General features: G+C 42.5%; 1 protein-coding gene across 2 annotated transcripts in view; it reads left to right on the top strand.

Annotated features, from left to right (window-relative positions):
• The window catches only part of RBM45 (RNA binding motif protein 45), a 431,040-nt gene extending 422,880 nt beyond the window's left edge, over nt 1-8,160 (top strand). Inside the window, exon 11 of one of the 2 annotated variants that reach the window (XM_085645219.1) lies at nt 7,816-8,160. The gene's annotated coding sequence lies outside the window, so the exon portion shown is untranslated. The remainder of the gene's footprint in view (nt 1-7,815) is intronic. The other variant, XM_085645220.1, reaches the window with a different exon arrangement.
• Nucleotides 8,161-18,616: the final 10,456 nt, after the last annotated feature.

Here is an 18,616-nt window from a genome sequence, read left to right as displayed (position 1 = left end):
GTAGACTGTTCCAACTGTCTTTGTGACTCAGACTTTGGTAAATGCCCAGATGCTTGAGCTGAAACTTGGTTGCCTGCCAAACGTATGCCAGCACCTCATCTCCATGAGGGTTTTTTTTTCTAGTCTAGTATTTCAGAGTGCAGATTTGGGGACAGCAAGATTGTGTGAACATTGCATTTTATTTATTTTTGTTCACATCAGCCTCTTTTAATATTCTTTCCCTCAATGTGGGCTCTTTAATTTTCACTAGGACAGACCTTGTTGATGTACTATATTATATTGCATGCGTACAGAATGTCCTGAGCAGGTTCACTATTGCACCTTATCTCATTCTAGATTTTTATGGTGATGTGTTTGATTTCCAGTATATCTTCATTAGTCCTGAAACCCAGCAATCTGATGTTTGCTGGCCTATCCATCTCTTCCAATCTTTCAGCTTTTGCCCTTAGCTGCACAATTCCAGATTTTGCCCTTAGACCTGCTGTAGACTGTTGGAAGTGGGCCATTTTGGGTATAGGCTTCAATTGTTTTCCTTACCTTTTGTTCCATCCCTACTATTATAGTCACCTACTGCCTCCTTTTTTCATGACCTTAGAGTTAAGATTTTCAGCCTACCCTCCATGACTAGCTTTCATTGCCACTCTGTTTATTTCATTCCTTCTTTCTTTTTCACATTGCCAATGCTGATATCTTTTGTACCTCCCTGAGTCAGCAAAAAGCTCTGAAGAAAGTGAAAGCTTCCCGATCTCTCCAGAAGACAGATTACCTGCCTCCTGTCATGGAGGGAGGAGGTGTGACTGAAAGCTGTTGCTGCACTGCTCTGACAGCTGCACCATTATGCTCTCCCCCTTTCCAGCTCCTGTGGGTCTCTGGGATCCATGTAGCATTGGCTCATGGTCACTGAGGAGACCCACTACCATCACTTGCATCTTTACAGTGGTGGGTTTATCGATATGAAGGAAAGCAGTAATTCTTTGGTTTCATGAGCTGCCTAGAGGGCACTCAGTCAGTTTTGACACAACATGGCCCTTGGCCTTAGACATGGCTTAAACAGTTTTGCGCTGCAGCAACAAATGATGGACAGAATGTTGAACAAATGAAACATTCAACCCAGTCAGGAAATTTGGGTTAAATCCATTATTCTTTTGCTCACTGCCACCCCAGTTTGGATCCAGCCATATGCAATTCGGTCTTGACCATGCTCCTTATGGGAACAGTCCTGCACAAACTGCCAAGCCAGGTCCTCCTTGGACAGGAAACCAGCATCCTGGGACCTGTTTCGGGGTAACATCCCTCATCAGCCAGGCTAGCTCGAATCCATCAGCATAGCGAGCAAGGGATTCACGTCTGGGGAAACAGTTTTGCAGCAGGAATCCATTCTAAATTCACTTGCTGTACATTATGCTTCCATCTAGTGGTTAGGTTCAGAAAAGCATTGTTATGACTGAAGGTTTTGTATATTATCAATATGGTAAGATTGTTTGCCTCATGATGACATTGACACAAAGCCCACAATGCCTCACTAAGTATCTGCCATCTATCTTCAGATGACATTTTCTGCCTTTGAGGTCAGACGCATGAACAGTCAGTGTAGAAGAAATCAAAACTTTGAGAATATAATAATTTTTAGCACTTCAAGGCTTTAGAGAAAGTAGACGTGATTTCTTCAGAAGAAGCAAAGCTTTGGCACTGGAGAATTTCATTGCCTTGGGTGCTAAAATCATAAGCAGCAGTTAGCATTGGCTAGAACGGCTTTGATTCCAGAATGTATTGGAATTGCATTTGCTGGAGGCTGGTTCTGGGCAAAATGACTTAGGTTTTGCCACTGACTTACTGTCTATATACATGTCAATAGACTGTAATTTGTAGCTCTCTGGGCCACCACAGCATTCAGTGCCAAGCTGAGCCGAAAACCTTGTAAACTAAAAGAGAAATGCTTGATGAATAATGTTATGGAAGGCCCACAGGATAGTCTATTTTTAGGAAGTGTGAAGAACTGAACCTGAAAAGACAGTCCAGCCCTTCTGAAATAGTGATTGTGGTTGAAATCCAAAATGGTTGGTAAGGCTTTAGCATTGAAAAAGTCAGAAGTCCATTGACAATCAAAACATTATTTTATTCTCAAAGAAGCAATCTTTTGGAAAGTCTTGATTCCATGCTATTTCTCTGTAACCACTTCAAAACACCGTAGATGATGCAGGGCCAGCAAAAGTTCATCCTCCAGCTACAGCCCAAACATCACAACACTGAAAACTGGTCAAACAGAAAATTCACTTATGCCTGAGATCAGCAAAATGCCTAAGGTCTGGTATGGAGAACCGCGGCTTTTTTCAGTTGTTCAGATGATCCACCCACCTCTCATTGCTTCCCCACCCTCATGGAACTTGAATGAGGTTTTCACTTAGTTGATGTAATCTTCTCCTGAAACTATGCATTTCCATTCTTTTTTGTTAAACTGCATGCTGCAAAGAGAATTGCATATTTTGAATGTCAAATGTTTATCCACCTAGATAAAACAAAACACAACGTTTTTGTCAAAGGCTTAATGGTTTCTTGGGAAGCCGTCGGAAGAAAACCATAGCAAGGTTGATTAAAGTTGTTCTGAATTAGCTCTACACGTGAAATCTGTAGAAAATCAGAACTAGGTGAAGCTTTATCCAACAGTAACTTTATATAGGGTAGATGATTGCTTTGGCTATTAACACTGCCTCGCTTACAATATCTAATAAAGAGACTAAAGAACCAGATTTCTCCTAATATATAGAGACATGGCTGGGTTCAGCCATTGCACATAGATCTTTTCTTTGAATGGCCAGAAAATTGAGTTGCCTTTTATAGATGCATTTCATTGGTTTGTTGAACATTTTCCAACTTGAGCAATATTCAGACCACATAGACTTTACACAGACTGTTTTTACTTCACCTCATTCTCCCTTTCTATCTGCAGCATCCTCTTATTTCAGTTCAGTAGGCAACATAACACAATCAGGCTGTTTTGGAAAACGTTCATAAACACTTCTTGTAGTGTGCCAGTTGACATTACATGTCTTGCAAGTTCATTATCATTATGCAGCAGTTGAGCGAAAATGACTGTAGATTTTTTTTGTGTGTGCTACAACTTTGGCCACCTTCATTTCAACCTCCTTATCTAAAAAATTCAAATGAACATTTGCCTGTACTTCAACATTAGCCTAAACTTTATAGTTTCCTTATCTCAATTCCTCATCCCAACTGTAAAGCTAAAGTTACCACCTACCTTACTTACTGAATAAAAGAGGAGCACCCAAACTCTAAACCCATGTAATTAAGTCAAAAAAAATTCTTAAATAATGTATCTTATCCTAATCAAATAGATGAACTAAAGAAAAAATTGACCCACTCATCTTCAGTTTAGGAATCTAATGATTTATATTTGTGTTTTGAGAATAAATGTTACACTAAACGTTTAAACATGTAATCCAGTATGTAAAACTATTTTCTGAAGTTATTGTCAAAGTATTTGTATGGCTCAATAGTGGTAAGTTGAAGTAACGGCGTCAAAATAAAGGCGATGCACCTAGAATAGAGATTTATTGGTAGTAATTCATAATCTCTGGCACAGTTTGATGCATATTACCTGATTTTGTGCCTTTTGAACAGTGGTAGGCTTTCAGAAGGATTTTCTCTAGGATCCAGGGATGAGTCTGTCACAGCTCAGTTTGCATTCGATCAATCGGGGAGTTTAAAGCGCGCTACTCACCTGTGAGGGTCTCAAGGCGCTAGGGGGTGGCGGGAGGGAGGGTGCAGGTCCGATTCAGACGAAAAACCAGGTCTAGAGGCTCTTCCTGAAAATGTGCAGAGTAGAGGAGCGTCTGATGTCCACTGGTAGCTTGTTCCAGGCTTTGGCTGTGATGTAGGAGAATGCTTTTCCAACCACTCAGGTTCTGCGAATGCGCGGGGTTTCTGCTAGGGCGAGTTCGGCGGAGCAGAGGTTCCTTATGAGTACGAAGGAGATTTGGGTCCGGTGTTGTGGAGGGATTTGTAGGCATGGGTGAATAGCTTGACGGTTCCTCTCTTCTTGACTGGGAGCCAGTGGAGGTCTCGCAGGTGTTGGGTGATGTGCTCATGTCGTGGGACGCCGAGGACGGAGTCTGGCCATGGTGTTCTGGATGGTCTGGAGTTTGCATAGCAGGGATTTGTTGATTCCAGCGTAGAGGGCGTTTCCGTAGTCCAGTCTGCTTGTTATGAGTGCGTTTGTGACTGTCTTTCTGGCTTGGGGGGGAGGGAGGGGGCGTCTACTTGAAGGTCTTGCGGAGGGTGTTGAAGCAGGAGGAGGCAACAGCGTTGATCTGTCGGGTCATTGTGAGGGAGGGGGTCTAGTATGATGCCGAGGTTCTGGGCGTGGTTCATAATGGCGGTAGGAGGGTTGCCGAGGGGAGTGGGCCACCAGGAGTTGTCACAAGTTGAGGGGGTTGCTCCAAGGACGAGGAGTTCTGTCTTCTCCAAGTTGAGTTTCAGACAGCTGCTGCTCATCCAGGCTGCAACGTCTTTCATTCCTTCTTGGAAGCGGAGTCTGGTGGTTTCGGGGTCCTTCGTGAGGGAGAGGATGAGCTGGGTGTCGTCGGCGAAGGATACTATGCCGAGTCTATGCTGTTCGGGGCGATTGCAGCGAGGGGGGGGGGGGGCATGTAGATGTTGAAGAGCTTGGGACTGAGCTATGATCCTTGGGGTACACCCTAGTTGATCTGTCAGGCTGGATAGGAAAGGCGGGAGTCTGATTCTTTGGCTCTGCTCCTTCCTCGCCGGCAGAACCCAGTCAAGAGCGGTTCCCTGTATGCTGGCGTCGTGGAGTCTGGCTGCAAGAGTGCAGTGGGAGGCTGCGGAGAGGTCCAGTAGGATGAGGGCTGTGGTGTGGCCTTGGCCGAGGAGCGTGCGGATGTAGTCTGTGGCAGCGAGGAGGGCGGTCTTGGTGCTGTGTTTACTGCGGAATAGGGATTGGTACTGCTCCAGATCTAGTATACTTAGGGGCTTGAATTCCAATTCTGGGAAATGTTGCACAGCACTGAGGACTATCTTATTGTTAAACTAGCCACGCTGTTTGCTTTGGTCAATCGTAGCTGCATGCAGGTTGGATGAGAGTGCTGGTAGGCACATGGTTGGGAAACCTGAACTTCAGTGAGGGTGAGGTGTACTACTGGAAAAAGGGCCTTACCTCTCATATCCATGTATTTTTCTGGTTAGTAAACCTGCCACTCTGGTTTCTTAAACGTCTTGCATTCTAGTGATCAGCCACTGTTACAGGCTGTGCCATGCTGTCTAAGAAAAATATTAGAAGCTGTTAAAGGCAGACCATGATGGTGGTAATGCTTCCTGGTTTTGAGCACAGAAGCGGAAGTTTCATTTCAGAATTGAGCAAAGCTGTGATACTCTCTCCTTGACTCGATTCGCACAAATTAAAATTGTGGCAATTCTATCCACTTTGCAGTCTTGTTTATTTGAGCGGCTTTTCTGCTGCTTGTCTTATGCGAGTAATTGATTAAGTAGCGACTGTGTACCATAGCTGCTTTCATTTAATTTCAAACCACCCAATTAAGTTGGATAATTCCATTTGAGAATCATTGTTAGTTGTCCTGTGGCAGATATACCAGAATCAAGATTTAGTTGCAGTATCTGTCTATAATTTGCAGAGTTCAGAGCATTTGTCTGATTTTTAAAAACACACCTCAACTGCCACACCACCACGGACTCTTATTTCTCTCTACATAAAAAAAATATGGCATTGGTGCAGCCTCCAGGGCCTAACAGTTCGTTTTTGTAAAGCCTGTACTGTGGCTTCTGGTACGAAAGATAACCAATGCAAAGATTCAGCATTTTCTTGAGCTGCATTAGGTATGCCAACACAATCTGTCATGTAGGTAAAGGTGCACAAGATTTAATCAGTGAAGTTATCTGTCGATCTGGATAAGTAGAGCTTTTTGTAAAACTGTCTTTTGTAGGCATTGCCACTTTAGCTCAACTTTTTAATAAAGTAATTCTCTAAGATACAGGCAGTGTGATTAACACCACACACAAATCCTGCCAACTGTGATTCTACCTAGACACCTGCCCTTTTTAAAAGCATGTTGTGAGTTGAATTTTCATTGTAGAACGTTGTTGTACATTTTAATGCAAGACGTTATTTGGTACCAGTCTGATCTACATGAGTTATAGTAGTTCATGTGAAGAGAGCCTTAGTAAACTGTAGTGTTAATGGCGTAGTTGAATTTATTAGTGGCAGTCTCATTTCAAAGCACCGGCAGGGAGTTCCAAATCCATTTCCCATGAATGAAAAACACTCTTTCATCTATAAATTCGAAGTGGGCAGGTCAGAGCAGTTTTGGTCCTGTAAAACTTCAGGCTCTGCCCCGGACCATGGGAGACAATATTTTTTTGTTGTTTTTTTTAAATATTATGCAGCAGACACTGTTTTGCTCGACCCAGTCACTTGTGTCAGGCACAATTAAAGTGGGATGAATGGTGGGATGAAACACCTAGATCAACTACTATTCTTCCAAAGATAGATGTTTACAAATTATTTCTGGAATAGTAAACTGATATCTAAAACCTCATTTCCCAGGGCCCAGGGCCTTCCCGCTTGTTGAGTGTGTTTTTGCAATGGCCTTCCTTACGTTCCATAGTAAGGTATTTGATTGGAATTCGTTTTTATTTTCTGCAAAGTGATGGCATATGGTTTGCTATGTTATTATTTAAAATGTTCTTGATGCATCTCTGCATTTAATCTCCAACATATAGGTTTGGTCATACGATTACCTACATCAACAAAGGGGTGAATTGGTGCATGATCTAATGTAGGATCTGTGGCTCGAAATTCTAGTTGAGGCAGGCTTTGCTAATCATTTAAAATATAAGACGGTTGAGCGCAACTTAAAAGGAGATATAAGTAGAAAGTAGTTTGGAGGGTTTTATGGACATAAGGGTCCTCTATTTACATTTGACTGCCATTCCAGGATATGATTGAACAGAAGAACCTAAAAAGGTAATTTACCTCAATCACTGACACATTTGAAGGTAGTGTGGATAATGAAGCAATCTGAATGGAGAAGCCTGGGCTAGCTTGATGGGAAGCTGCAGCATTCTTTTTAAGCTGAAAAGAACAGATGAGGAGAAAGAGGTTAACTTTTGAGGGCCTGTGTGCTCTCTGTGCAGGTGTATGATTGAGGTACTTTCCAGCTTCATTAGATGTTAGGCCAGAGTAAACAGTTGGGAAATAGGAAAGTAATCCGTTTTTCTGCTCTAAAACCACTCCCCGAATATTCCTATAGATCTATTGTTTGCTGTAGCCTGAGATCTCAAATCATTACGGCACAGACTGTATTTAAGCCAACGTTTGAATGCAGTCTAGAACCCAGACTATTAGATCAAACATCAACGCCTTTTCATAGTTCTGTCGATTTGAGCACACTAGTGTTTCCATGCTAAACTGTCATGCTTTTAGTTATCATCAATGTGGGCATTTTGGGGCAGAAAATAGATGAATTCTAGAGGCTGTCATTTAACATCCACAACTCTTCTGAAAGTGGACTGTAAGATTTTCTCATTTTTTTGTTCTGTCATGCAACATACAGTGGTATTTATCATTTTCTTAGTCGCCTGAAGTGCACACTGTTGTGCACTTGTTCATTGAAACCTGCACTTTTCACTGTTGAACATTGGGTTACGTCAGGTAAAAATTCCAGTTGAATGCCAACTATTATATTTACTTGGATATTATGAAGCAAATGTCTAGAGTTTGGACATTCAGATGATTTTCATACTTGTGTTGTGTTCTTTCTGCAGAACAGACTAAATTATGACATGACCCTCAGCTGACTGACTGAAAACATGACAGGACACAGTCGACGGGACACAGTCTCTGTGGACAGTGACGGCTTCTCCTCCCCCCCCCCCCCCCCCCTCCTCCTCCCCCTAATGTTGATAGTAAAAGGCATTTGTGAAAATCTTCTCTCCAACAAAAATAATAAAGTCAACTTAACGGATGGTCCCTTTTATTAATAAGAAAACGGCAACAAAGTGCATTGTAAATGCAAAATCGGCAAACAGCCTTTTCCTGTTGTACCAATTTATGATTATGATTTTAATTGTATTAATGTTTTGAAAAAAATAAACCGCTTTTTTGTTTTACCATGTTTTGACTATGACATTTATTTAACTCTGTTAGCTGATGTAACTCTACCTTTTGAAGATGAGCGGTAAACACCGTACTACAAAGGTGAGAGCCCCATTGCCTTAAACGCCTATGTCCCCATGCTCCCTAATTTATTATTCTGTTGTGTGGAGTTCTGCACTGTTAAGCTTAGTAAATGCATTGGAGGTCAATTGTGTAAATTTGTATGTGTACTTGTTTTCGGACACTTCACTGTAGCAATAGATACTTAGCTATGAGCGTTTCATTGAAGTTAGAAAGACAGCAAAAACACACTCCCTCTCTCTTCATATGGAAGCCTTCCCATTGAAGCATACTTTATCTACCGGAAGACCTCAACTGTTTTGACTGCTGACCTTGGAATGTAACTACACCCCACTATCTGCAATAGAAGCTTTTCAATAAAATGCAATTGAAGTGCTCCATTTTCTTAATGGTAAATTATCCATCTAATCTGCTATATTCCTTTGGCATTGCTATCCGTACTTCTGATGTAATTTAGAGCAAGCTGTTTTACATGAAACAGTTTCTAATTCTGGTCCGAAAGGTCTGCCTTTTAGGAAAGACTGCATTTGAGCTTGTGCATCTGGTGATGAGTTGGCAATTCCAGATGATGTGGCAAGTCATTCAAAAGCTGGGGAATGCTACTTTCAGCGAGTTGATGTTCTAAACCCACCTCGATGTTGCTACAACTCTAAGGGAAACTGGACGGAAGACATCTTGTAATTAAGCATCAATAAGTTAAAATAAAATGCACCATGCGCACAGTATATTTTCAAACATGCATAGTTCTGAATAATTCAGACATAGATATTCAGTACGTTTAGTGTAATATTGGTGAATTTGATTGTATTCAAAATAAACATTTCAAGCGCCTATGGATCTAAAGTGTAAGAAATACTACAGAATACCTGTAGAAATCATAAAAGGATATGTATAATCCGAAGCAAGCAAGTTCATTGCCTACCTATTTTAAGGATGTAGTTTGTCCTCTCCCAGTTACTTCTATTGAGTTATAATGACAATATGTGGGCTGATCTGCTTTACAGTAAAGAAATAGTGGTCTATAACTTGCTTAACTACTTTGCTATCATCGTAACACCCCCCCCCCCCCACCCCTGCCTAACCTTTCCTGCCTCTGCCTTTTTGATAGTTGCAATCTCATTTCCAACCTGGGCCTTGCCCAGTCACTCTGAAAATGATTCACTCAGTAGGAGCTCCTATTCAAGGTGACTGCCTCAACAGGTATATATATATCTCCCCAAAACACTTTTCCCAGCCGCTTCCCATCCGGCAAGACAGCGAAGAGAGAGTCACGGACACCCGTTTTCTTTGTGGCAAAATCAGGTCTTTATTCAAATATATATATACACACACACACCATTACAATATGTTAAGTTACCTAATTTCAATTGGTGACCTGCTTACAAAACTGGACTACATCCAGTCTAATCCATCTGAGTTGATGAATGATTGGGAGAAAGTGTCCATCCGAAATGTTACTAAAGGTATGTATCTTAATCCTACTAAGCACTGGTTTGCTTTTCTATTCAGCTGGGTCCCTTCATCAAGTGAATGCAAACATTAATGTACCCTCTTGTTCATGTCAATTTAACAGCTACTATTGTTATTTCTCTTCTTGTTTTTGACTTGACTGCACAAACATGAAATTGGCTTTTGGTTTGCAGCAGTGCATTTCAAAATGTATTTAATATTACTCTTTGCATATATAGGAGCATATGTTAATGGGTATATCAAGTCTCCTCATACCCCTCCAGGAAGAATAGTAAACATCTTCCACATTAAATTTATTCGGAAGATCTTAAATGCCTCAGGTGCAAACTTATGTAGCTCATCCATTGAGGCGTCTTTTGTGTATTCTGAAAGATTTTAATTGTGTCTTACCTTAAAAATATCAGAACTTCAAGCCCCAGAATGCAGAGAAAAAAACACTACTCACACATGGACCTGGATCACTAAAGAGTTGTTTTTTTTTGCTCATGCACCTCTAACTGCAGATGTACAGATTTGTACTCAAACATTTAATATGACTGATTTCTATACTTGCAGATTACAATAATTTGGTTGGACTCCGCAAAACAGAAAGCAGCGTATATAAACATAGTATAGTACAAGGTGCACACCTCATCTAATTGTTCTTAAAATCTGTCTCCTATACTTTAGTGTTTATTTCATTGGTTTGACAGTGATTTTGTACATCTGGGAGTTCAACTTTCCAATAAAAAAAAAGTTGTGCAATGTCGTACATGAAATATTTATTAGGCATATGTGCCCTTAGAATGCACTTTGATTTAAAACATCAGCCCTTGATAATGGATGCTAAATGTTTGGCATTTTTCTGATGTATACATTTTCCTGCAGATTAGTCACCTTCTGAATTAACCCCTCAAACTTCAGACCACTTCAGAATACTTTCCCCTTGTGATAGCTCTCCAGTGCTGCCAGGTGGCACCATTCGTCTTCTGCCATGACCCCACGTCCAGTTATGGCACTAGAGTATATTACGCGCCAATCAGCTCTGTAGCATTAGTTCCTAATATTCTGCTTCTCATAAGCACGAGTCAAAAGTGTGTTCGGCCCCTCACTGATGTAGTACTGCAGCACTTAAGCAGCAACTAAGTAAATTGTCTCCTCAGATGCTGCACGAAAATACATGACATCTGCATGTGGTGTCTGATTGGAACACAAAGCCGCAACATCTTTTTTCTATGGACCTGAATATCCTCAGGAAGGAGAAGGCCAGGTTGTTTTTGGCCAAGGCCCGCAGACAAGCACTGAAACACTGGTCACGCCTGGTAAATCCACTTTCTAGGAATTCTCTTTCAAGATCTTCCCACAAAAAGCACAAAACAACTCTATAGGAAGGATAAATTGTCTTGCTCCTTGGACAGTTCTGAATCTCAGGACTATTTCCAGACACTGGATTCTTTCTTGTCATTAGGTGAATTTCGTACACAGACAAAAATAGGACTGAAGTTTCCGGCTCTATCATCAATCTCCCCTCCCCCTCGAACGAACGTTGAGGCCTTTTATCTGGCTGTGCTGGACTTGTTCAGGACACGATTCTCTGGACTTGAACTCTATCTGATCCTGACTCCACAATTCCATGGCCACCAGCACCAGAAGGAGAAACCTGCCAAAGGGTCTGTCACCTATTCATTTGGAGCCTCCTTTTGTGCCAACACAGGCACCGTCCATGGAGCAGTCTGCGATTTGGTCCGCAAAGATGTTGATATTGTAAGAGATTAGTTGTGTTATAAAAGAGAAAGTTCAGGCAAACTTCAGTGGTGTGGCCATTGCAGAGCACCTCTGTAGAGCTCACGGAGTCAGCAGAAGGGAGGAGCTGTTTGTTTCCAAGACCTTGGCACTGTACAGTAAGAATTATGGCTGCACAGAGGATGAGGATTCGGAGGCTGAGGATATCCTTCCCCTTGTAACACAGATTTGCCTTGTATGTTGATTTTTTTTAAATGCTAATGTCCTGGATATACTACGTTTCCACATATACAGCTCTAGTATGAAAATCATTTGAAGTCTTGAAGTCAGCATTGCCTCTGCAAAGGCTAAGTCTAATATTTTGACAGAGGTCTTCCCTCCCACTCAGTGATTGAGCCCTTGCTTCCGTTTAATGAGGCTTTCCTGGATCCCGCCATTGCTGCATGGGAGAAACCCTTCTCAGGCCCATCGATCCACTGTCAAATAGCCAACTGGCCATGGCCTGTTCTGGGTGACCCACATTTTTAGTCCTTCCATACGTCCCTTGACATTCTGGTAGTCAAAGCGGTCTCTAAGTAATATTCAAATCCCTTACCCACTAAACTTCCTGATATTAGAAGAAACGTGTGTTTTCGGCAGCCATGTCCTTCGCGTTGTGAATGCGACTCGCATGGATGCCTTCGCCATGGCCCAGAACAGGAAGGGTCCTCATTTTTGTGCCATCCACATCCCCTAGATGTCCCTTTGCTAAATGGGTTTAAAAGAAACCAGGGTGACTGGGTTTGAGTTCATCAGTAGTCTGCAATCCCACCTTGCAGGAGGACTGTTGTGTGTTTGAGGTTTGGTACCCACTGACATAATATACTAGTATTTGTAAGAGCTTACATCTGACATAGAGGTGTCACCCTTGGTTGTAATGTGCAGCATGATGAAAAGTAGGTCATTCTGGATCCTTTGTGAGCCTGAATCTCCATGTACTGTTAGTGTAGTCTTGCATTGTTGTAATTTGCTTGAACCTCTTTCCCTTTGTGTCCCCTTGCTTTTGAGATGTTACTTGTGTATGTATACCAGTCAGTTTGATCACTGAAATTGAAACCTTGAAGCAGGTTATCTGAATCACCATATTTCATGACATACAGCTTTATTATTTGCAGGTACAGGAGGGATATAACCCCAGGTTCATGCAGTCCAGTGGTCTAGAGCACATTGAGTGTTTTCTTTCTACTGGTGCTTTCCTTTGCATTTTCCTTGCTTGCAAATTTTATATTCTGTAATGTTTTTATTATTTTATTCACTTAATTAAAAGCAGCATTTAGACCCAAGTATCTGTTTAAGTGTTTTGTTGTAAACAGATGCTTTTCTTTTCTTTGAGTAGGTGTTAAATTTTTTTTTTTTTTTACTGTTTGTATTTAGCTAGTGGCTTGTCAGTTTGTGGTTAAGTAACTCGGGTGTTCGTGCATTTAAGAGTGTGAATCTATTCTGGATTCACGTGGTGTAACTGTCCATCCTTCTCCCATCTAGTTTTTGGGCTTGGAGAAGCCTCTTATTTTCATTAATAAGTTTTTGCGCATTGAGCATAAAAAGAGGTCAGTATGCCACATGATTACGCCGAACCAAAACCTACTGTGCCCAAAAACATCTCGGTCATCACTGGTCTGGGCAGAAGGAAACTGGCAAAGATTTAATATTAGGACCTTAGTTGTTATCTGATGTATTTTGTTGTGTTTGAGAACTTCCAGAACCCTCCAGTACTTCTAAGGTCTCCTAATAGAGGCCAAGTTGATCTAAGTCTAACTCCTGAAGAATTAGGCGCTCAAGTCGAGTGAGGGGGTGCATGAGTTTTCCTTACTCTCTGGATTGGAAGTCTCTTCTGGTATTTGTCCTCGGCTGAATCTTTGAGGAGCCTCGTCCCTTCCGCCCACCCCCTGGGATCCCTGGCCCCATGACTGTTTAGGAAGCAAACCTATGACACTAGGAGTTTGGCTGTGTTGACGGCACAGTGTTAACACAAATGTGAGTTCTCTTGTCTTTAGGTTTTGTTTTTGTTGTTTTTTTTGTATGCCAATGGACGACTAATGTAGTGTTATTTAGCACCATTGTGCACTTTTCACCATACCTCCAACTCTCATCAGTGTTTGACAGCTGGAATGGTTTATTTTTTCACGTTATCTGGTGTTTTCTTTGTTTTTCCCCTTATAAATAATATCCTCTGCCTCCCTTTAGGCCATTATCGCCTTTTCTCTAATCTCTAACCATTCCTCCCACTCACCCCTCTTAGAGTTCTAGAATATACATCCAGTTTAAAGAATGAATTAGTACATCATTAATATAGTGGCTTATCTGTAACTTTCAGACTATTAAGTTAATATAAGCGATCCATATAAATTAGAGGACTCCAGGGATCCTCTGAAGTTTGTATCCAGTTTATTCAACTAAGAAGATCTTTTACTCTTCAATACAACAAAGCAGAATATCAAAAAGCCTTTGCTCATGCATATGGAGGAGGTTGAGCAGTGTCAGAATTCTGCTATGCTCTGGCCATAATTAGTTAGGCCACACGCATGGCAATAAAAATCCTCCTGTAATTCTGCTAAAATTTGAAAATATTCCCCCTTAGCACTCCTCTCCATAACCACATCAATATACCTTGCAATTATCACTCACCAACCGGTATATAGCACTTCAGAACAGTAAACTGTTCTGACATCTAATCTCCCCTATTCTTGTTTGGGTCATTAAAAGCCCAAAATGTATCATCTGATAGGAGTGTCCGATCAAATGTTCACCTTTTTGCAATGATCAAGCCATCTTACAACACAGTACAGAAACTGCCCTCCCCGCAGTAACAGAGGAATTAAAATTGCTGCTGATCCAGGGAGGAACAACTGCTATCATCCTCCTGGGCCCAAGTGTAGCATTCGACATTGTTGACCATGAGACACTTATGTATGGAATGGGTGGAGCCGGAATAAAGAACTCTGCTTTTAATTGGCTGAGCTACTTTTTGAAGGACTGAGCTTTCATAATTTGTGAATTCATGCTACTCTGATGTTGTTCCCTTGAACTGTGGGGTCCTGCTGGGTTTCACCCGCAGCACCACACTTTTTAACGTTTACATGCGCCCATTGACAAATATTGTTCAGGATTTTAGGCTGTCAATAGTATCATATGCCGACGACACACAATTGGTCATCTCCCTCATCCCTGGAAAAGGCTTACAGTCCCATCAGCTTTCTCCCTGCCTGGAAAAAGTATTCCAGTGGATGGCAAACTGCTGCTTAAAACTGAACGAGGAAAGGAACAAACCTAACACCCACCCACTTATAGACTGGCAGAATGTTTGGGCGATCCACCCATCCCTTCCTCCCCTATAAAAAGCCTTGGGATGTGTCTGGACAAGTCCCTTTCCATAGATACACAGGCCACAAAACTTGCGGCAAATTGTTTTGGCATCCTCAGAACACTCCTTAACATCCTGGATATTATCCCGAGTGTGTACAGAAGAATTATGGTCCAATCCTGTGTTCTCTTCGGGCTGGAGTATGGGAACTCTCTGTATATAGGCGTCCCCAAATATTTCTTAAAAGGCTCTAGGTTGTCCAACGTGTGGCAGCAAGGATCCTGTACAAGGTCCCAATATTTTCCTCAGATCTAGCTTCTCTGCACTGGCTCACCATTGAGGCAAGGATAACATTTAAAACACACTAACACATCGAGGGCTTAACGTCAATGGACCGACTTAAAGGGCAATCTTAACCCCTTACTCCCCAAGTAGGGCTTTAAGTTCCTCTACCAGTCGTTTTGTGAAGGTACCTAGAATTCACAAGGCCAGATAGGGCGGTAGGTCCTTTTCATATCTCATCCCCAAATTTTGGAACACACTAACCATAGAACTAAGATGCCTCAGCAACTAATCACAGTTCAGAATAAGGTTAAAAGCAAATTCACATTAATAACCCTCCTTTGTTTCTCTACTTGTCCCTAAGCAGTGTTATATATTAGCCAGTGCTGGGAAGCCTACGAGTTGCCATGCGCTTTAGAAATCCAGTTAGAATAGCATCTCCTCATAGTTCATACTGACTCAGAGATTGGCCCAATGAATGATAGTTGATATGGATCCCAACAAGAGTGCTTAAGATGCCAGAGCCAGAAATAGTTATCTAGTACTACACTCTGCAACATTCAGAGTAGTTTGAGAACTGCCAGGAAATGGCAGACTCATACCAACCAAATTAATTGTTGACAAACCATTCCTGACTGCTCTCTATGATGGTTTGGAAACTTTATGGTTGAGGTTGTCTAATTGATGTATTAACGTTGCCAATCTAGAAAAAAGATTGTCTGGCCCTGCCAAAAATAGAAATTCCTAAACCACAAGTCATCATAAATGGGCACATGTAGAGTAACAACTGTAAACATATTTCTAATATGCTAGCACTATCACATCCAACTGATCATTTATGCAGCTATGCATGCTGATCATACTCTTGATGCCATTGTGAGGGTTGACATCTAGGAGTGCAGTCCCTTGCATTGCTCTGTAGAGGATGGTATGGCTTCCGTGTGAAAAACGCAGTAGAGATGATAGCTTTTTGATCTTGACAGCAAGTCCTATGGAGATGAGATTGCATTCATATACTTACCATGCAAATGAAGAAAAGAAGAACTGTTAGAGCAAGAATACTTAAATGAATTTGTGTAATCTGTTAAATCTGTTTTATAAGTACCGAGAAACTTTTTCAAACTCTTGTTCATGTAAAATAGCATCTAAAAATATACACTTTTTGAGAAAATGGAAGTAGAGTGAAGAAAAGCAGTCTGTCAAGTTAAGGTGACTGTTAAATTGCAGCGCTGATTGAACACACTCTCAAGCAGGCATCTTGAATACCTTGCCTTGATAAGTGAGTGGCCATAATGTCAAATTCAGTAACGGAACATATACAAAAAACTCTGTTTCAAAAGAAAATCCCAAAAGAATCTACGTGTTCCATTCATAAACATCTGGCAAATGTCTGGATAACAGCAGCTTGCTTTGATTTTCCAGGGCATTTGTTTTAATAGTGCTTCAGCGACCCAAAGAAAAAATGATTTAGTTATACATAAATAAAGGCACAAGGGTATAGAGTAGGGGAAAAGGTATCCTTAGTTGCAGTGGTTGCGGCCCATCTCAGGATATCTGGGAATCCTCTGTTCCTTTATCTTGACTGGCTGCTCAAAGCTGAGTTTTGCAGCGTGAAGACTTTCTGTATTCACTATGCTGTGCATTATTCCGCCATCTAGTGGTTGGGTCCGAAATTGTAGTATTTCTTCTTTTTTTTTTTTTTTTTTTTTTTTTTTTTTTAGTGTCCCAGGTTGGCGTCAACATACCACCATTTGGTGTCTTTCGTGACGTCTACGCGCTTCCTCCGGAAGCTCCCGCCTTTGGTCGCCATCTTCAGATTTTTTTTTTTCCGCCGTTGGGTCTGGATCAACAGGAAGGAGCTTCAAGAACTTTGGAGAGAAGAATCGACGAAAGATTGGAATATATCACCGGAGAAGACACCGGAGAACAAGTAAGGAGAAACTCGACTACAGTTCAGAGAACTTCGAAGAATTTGACGTTTTTCGAAGGAGAATGCGCATACAGGGTGCTCCCTGGGAGCGGTGATGGACAAGACTCCGTTCAAATTCTGCGCAAACTGCCACCACAAGTACGCGCAGAAGGACCAACAACCGGTTTGCAATCTCTGCCTGCCGCTCGACCATCGAAGCGAGGACTGCAACGCCTGTGCAGCGTTCACCCCGAAGACACTCAGAGTAAGGGAGAGACAGAGAAGAGCAAACTACAACATGCAGGGGCAGGGGACGCCCCCATCGCTACGAGACGTGGGACTCTCCAGCGGAGAGGAAGACAATGTAGCAGAAGGACCAGAAGACCTGGTCGTCGAGGTCGAAAAGAAAACATCGAAGGAGGTAAGAGTCGTCGGAACACTAAACCCTCCACTGATACTCGCAAAGGCGAGATAAAGTCCTCGAAAGGAGCAGGGCCGTCGAAGCACTCGACGTAGACTACTGCATCCAGGGCCAAACAGCCGGTCGGATCCTCTGAGAAGGACCACCAGACGGCGAAATCCCAAGACAAGGGAAAGGCGCCGAAGAGCAGCCACGAAAAAGAGGCCTCGACGTCGAAAGGTGAAGGCCCGAGACAGGGTTCGACTTAGACGTCGACAACCGCGAAGGGGAAGGTCGAGGCCTTCGAAGCCGATCACTCGGCAGAGATGGAGAAGAAAAAGAGGCTCGAGGCCGAAATGGCTAACATCATGCAACGCAAGAAAGACTCCGACGAAAAGCTAAAATCCTACAGCATACCGTCGAAGACTACACCCGAAACATGAATGGCCATCGAGGAATTCGAAGCGCCTGAACCGGGAGAGGAACAGGAAGAGGACCTGTACTACGGGACAGGCGAAGGGGAAGATGATGAGACTTACCAAGAGTCGACTTCTTCGGAGGCTCAAGACTTGCCGTGGGAAGATCTCGACGCCGAATCACCGGAAGAGGGCGTAGACTCGTATCCGTCGAGGCCTTCGCCGCCAGACGACAGGGATCTTCAACCAAGTCATCAAAAGGGCAGCTGAGACGTATGGGGTGCAGTTAGAGGAAGAGAAACCCCAGTCTTGCTTCCTCTTGGAGACCTTGCTGCCTTCACAGACTAGAAGCCAGTTCCTGCCCATGCTCCCAAGTGTGCTGGACCAGGGGAAGGATGCATTCAAAGAGCCTGCCATGTGTAGAGCTGTGACTCCACGAGCAGAGAAGAAATATAAACATTCTTCGAAGGACCCCATGTACATCAGAGGGTCAGTACCAGCCGACTCCATTACATCCACAGCTCGGAAAAAATATACCCACAAACTCTGGACCTCCACCAGACAAAGAAAGCAAGAGTATGGACATGATGGGTAGGAAGATGGAAAGGAGTGCAGGCATACACTGGCGCATCGCCAACTCCGATTGGCTCATCAACAGACACACATACCAGCACTGGGAAGAAGTGGGAGAACTGCTCAAGCATGTACCAGAACAGTACCAGAGAAGAGCAAGCCACCTGGTAGAAGAGGGGAAGAACATGGCTAATACATGTTTAAAGTCAGCCCTGGATGCAGCAGAGACATCGAGCAGGCAGATGATGCTGGGGATCACTGAAATGAGACATGCCTG

This window comes from Triturus cristatus, chromosome 3_1, assembly GCF_964204655.1.
Source record: "Triturus cristatus chromosome 3_1, aTriCri1.1, whole genome shotgun sequence".
NCBI lineage: Eukaryota > Metazoa > Chordata > Amphibia > Caudata > Salamandridae > Triturus > Triturus cristatus.
This window is presented reverse-complemented; position numbering and strand designations above follow the sequence as displayed.